The sequence below is a fragment of the Nematolebias whitei genome, chromosome 5 (assembly GCF_014905685.2).
Source record: "Nematolebias whitei isolate Nwh7 chromosome 5, NemWhi1, whole genome shotgun sequence".
Classification (NCBI taxonomy): domain Eukaryota; kingdom Metazoa; phylum Chordata; class Actinopteri; order Cyprinodontiformes; family Rivulidae; genus Nematolebias; species Nematolebias whitei.
The window spans coordinates 30702956-30707755 of NC_056502.1; positions in this window are offsets into that span (position 1 = coordinate 30702956).

A 4800-nucleotide genomic window follows, 5' to 3' on the forward strand; every position below is an offset into this window, starting at 1 on the left:
TTCCATCTCCATCTTCTACTGCTTATCGGTAGTCGGGTTGCAAGAGGCAACAGGTCCTGCAAAGAAACTTGGACCTCCCTTTCCCCAGCAACACTCTCCAGCTCCTCCTGGGGTGGCAACAGGGGAGATATGATCCATTCAGAGAATTCTGGGTCTGTCCCGGAGCCTCTTATCAGAGGGATGTGACCAGAAAACCTTCAAAGGGAGGCGTCCTGACCAGATGTCTGATCCACCGAGCTCCCCTGGATAATGGAGCTCCTCATCCTATCTCGAAGGCTGAGCCACTTAGATCTATGATCTAAAACTCATGATCACAGGTGAGGGTTGGGACGTGGACAGACCAGTAAATCCAGCTTTGTCTTTTGACTTGGCTCTTTCTTCACCACGGCTGACTGAAGCAACGGCCTCATTACTGAGGACAAGGCTCCAATACTTTGATTCATCTCCCGCTCCATGAAATCATCACTCAAGAACAAGACACCCAGATACCTAAACTCCTCCTGAGGCAAAGATGACCGTCGCCCCCTGCCCCGACCAGGTCTTTCCATTTCCTAATAATAGATTTAATGGTGTTCAGCTCTGGTGGTCAGAGTTTGGTTGTTTTATTAATACTCCAACCCTGATCTGTACTTTGCCACAACTTTGTCTCTGACTTGTGTGAGAACTTTCTTGGTCTTCATGCTGCCTGCTTGGTGGTGCACCTTAATTTTTAAAGGTGTTGTGCTGCCGCAGCTGTTACAACCAAACAACTACAGGCCGCGGTAAACTAGAATAGCCCGGCCTTCAGTTAGAACGTATTATTGTAACATCAAATGCCAACGTCAGAGACACCATGGAGTTGACGCTCATTACATCACTTTACTTTCAGTTTCACAATTCAGTAAATCGCTTCTCCTCTTTGTATCCATCAAGTAAAACATCGGATTTACGAAATACAGTCGCTAACAACAGCCTAAATGCCAACCCAACACTAAACAGAAAAACCAACAGGGACAACCCATCTGATCACAGAACCTGAAGAAGTCATTTCTGTCTCAAGATTACCCAGAAGGCCCTGCGGCTCACACGGATTCATGCATTTAAGTACAACAGGTAATAAAAATAAATAAATCGGACTGAACTTTAACAGTAACCCACAGAACATACGTTTCTGTAAATTTTCATCATTTAATGAAACAAACACAATTTTAATTAAAAAAATGTCACTGTAAACTTAAACTTGAGATTTAACCTTCATTTTTTTAAAGCTACTACAATTTCAATGTGGATTTTTGGATTTACATGTTGCAAATTAATGCATCACAAATCTTTATGGTCAAAATAAAAAAATAAGAATAAAAACAAAAAACAGACAACACCCCCCGCCGTTTGGTCCCGCCCACTCTACATCAGCACTGTGATTGGTTAATTTTCCCGTCTGTTAACAAACTCATCCTGCAGAGACTCTGAGCTCGGCCTTCTCTCCTGACACTGAAGTCCTGACCAATGAGAACTCCTTCTGTTTCTGCCCAGAGACAATTTTTTCAAACAACCTGATTGGATAACTGGATTTTCATGAATAAAAAATGTCTTGCTCAACTTCAAAGTAGTGTACAGGAGATAAGAGAAAGTAGAAAAAAAATTAAAAGTATATTGAAAATGTTTATTTTATTTAAAATAAACATTAAATAAAAAAATTAAATGTAACATTACACATGTTCTGCATTCTTGGGACTTCTCTGAAGGCGTTGAAGGCCCCGAGGGTGCCCCCTGACTTTAGGTCTTTTGATTCTTAGATTTCTCAAGGGTGTATTTTATTCAGGGGTGGGCAACATTTTGTTTCCAGAAAACCAAATTGAGTTGTTTAAAGCAATTAAATAATGCAGAGTGAATTGGAAAATTAATTAATTTTTAAAGACAGAAAATGTGAAAAACATTTTCAGCTTTTTATTGTTATAGCAAAGTTAGCATTGGTACAAAAATAAATAAGTATTTCTAAAACCTTTTAGGAATAGAAGACATACTTTCTGTAAACTACCTCTTGTGGTAATATTTTGTTAGCTTAAAATATGCAAATAAATAAATAAATAAATAACACAAAATAAATAAATAGAAAAGGGTTTGTGTTTGTCTTTAGGTTTCAGTCTAGTTCTGGAAACACAAACAGTGAATTTTTTTTTTTAAGTTATCCCTGTCCTAATCCAATAGTTTTGCATAAATTTGTCCAAGATGTTTAATACAATTCAGATTTTCATCAACTTATTTTAAAATTATTTTCCTTTTAATTAAGGATACTGTGGGCCAGATTCAAATTGCCCCTGGGCCACATGTTGCCCATCTTTGATCTTATTTAACAAATGAACATGACTTCTAAAGTTAATGACTGGGTCTTTAAAACAAAGAAGTGAACAAATATACATGCAACTTTTGTATTTTTGCAGAATTATCATTTATAATCCAATAAACATAAATATATCAGTCTGTCTAACACCTTCACACCTTCACACATTCACACACAGGCCTGAGTGACGCATGGCCCAGCCCTCACCCTTACACCCGGCCCTCGGTGCTGCAGACTGAAATAACAGGTGCAGCCATGTTGTGGAGCCAGAAATCTTACCCCCCACTGCCGGTTTATATATAAATATTATTATTCTCTCCTGCAGCCTGAGCTCCGTGTCCGCCCTGCGTCAAGGTTGGGAAGGAGCGTCAGACTCCCTGCTCTGACCTGCCCTCACGTCTCCAGGTTTCCAGATGCAAAACCTCTTACATAATCAGCTCTGACTGCTCCGAGTCCAGCTGGAAATCATTTCTCTGCAACAATCTGTGTTTAATCATGCCGTCACAACGCGTCTGTGAAGGGACGGGCGCCAAGTGTGGACAAATAAAAACCTACTGGAGACTGAATGTTAATTTGCTTCTGGAAAAAATAAAACTTTTGTTTCTGTCTTAATCTGAGTTAAGTCTCAAAATGAGTTTTTTTTTTTACTACAAGCCCTGTCCACATTCCAACTTTAGTTAATCTGTTATATGACATGTTTTTAAGGCTGCATGCATGCACAGGATTCATGTCGCTCTAAACGAGGAATCAATCAGCTTGCTGCAGAACTATGTTTTGCTGGCTGCACCTCCCAGGAATGCAGCTTGTGAGTATTTACACCTTTAGTTGTTTGTCCATAGAAAGAGTGATGGTTTGCACAAAGAGTGGTTGAAGCTGCCATGCCTCCTTCAGTGCATGGAACAGTAAGTTTTCCTCTCTTATGGCAAAAGATCAGGGTTGTCGTCTGGGCTTTGTGTGTGCAGGGTGCATTTAGTGCCATTTTTAAGTAACTGCATCCCTTTGTTGCCTTCATCGAAAGGTGTTCTGCTCCTCTCGTCCTGCAGACTCGAGCTGCCGAGCTTTTTGTCCCTGAACCTGATCTTGTTTGGTTAAATTGTGCTTCTGTCTTTTTTTAAACCTGGTTCTGATGCCACGCTGACGGCAGCACATTCCCTGACTTCCTGTAGAGGACAGCCGCTTATCGATCAGCACTGATGCATCAGTTTACGGCACGCAGAGTTGTTATCCGGGCTCTAACCTCAGTGAGTCAGCCTCCACCAGCAGCTGCATCAGGAAAATACAGATAACACTGGGCAATTTGCTGCTCACATCTGTGAGTGTGTGTGCTTCAGAGTGCTTGTCACGCAGACTTCACAAAGGCCCCTGGGTCCTTCAGGCTGACAGAATGATGTGCACGGACAGGCTGCAGCCTTGCTGTCCGAGCTGCAGGAAAGGGAGACGGCCTGTCTGGGATGCCTGTCTCAGAGATCTCCAGAAACCTTTGCTGAATTCCTTCCCCACTTTTAAATAGACCAGAGAGGTGTGGAGCTCAAACTGCAGCTCACTCTGCTGCAGTGCTGGACTCACTTCACAGAGGTTCTTGTTGATTGCATTTATGTTTTTACTGAAGGAATTTCACAGCACAAAACCAATTAAGTGAGAACAAACTATTTTTTAACAAAACAAGCAGCTGAATATGATTAAATCTTCTATAAGTTTGGTTCCGACTCATAAACCTGTCCACTCTGGGTGTGTTTAACAGGTGAACAGCAGAGAGGTGTGGGTGGAGGTGAGAGATTGATTCCCCTAGATGACCGTCATCAGAGCACAGGGCAGGAAGCGTCTCAGCTCTTTGTTTTTCACACAGTTTCCCTCCTTTTCCTACGTTTCCAGCCCAATAACACAATTTAACCATCCTCTGTAAAACTACAAAAACATGTAGTTTTATTTTGCTTCACCCACTCTTGGATTGAAGCGTCTTACAGACGTGTAGGAGGCCTCAGAGAAGATGAAATCTGTTCGTTTGTGCAGCACTAGAACCATTTCACACTTTTCACTGGTTTTAGTGGTGATGTTTCAGACTGAAATTGAAGTATTTTTCAGAAAAAGCCCACATTAGCTTTCACCATCGTGTTCCCTTATGCCCTGGAATTTGTTTGTAATATTAATTAGGTTGTAATTAAAAATACTTTAGATTAATGAATTTAAATAGGGTGGACATGTTTTAAATAATCTTGAAAAATAAAAATAAAAACATTGGAAAGTAATGTCCTGATGCATGCTCAATAATCCAGGTAGGTCAATATAACATTATCCAGTCTTCAGAGACTAGATGGACGGACAGACGGACAGACGGAAGGATGGATGGATGGATGTGGATGGATGGATGGATGGATGGATGGATGGATGGATGGATGGATGGATGGATGGATGGATGGATGGATGGATGGATGGATGGATGGATGGATGGATGGATGGATGGATGGATGAATGAATGGATG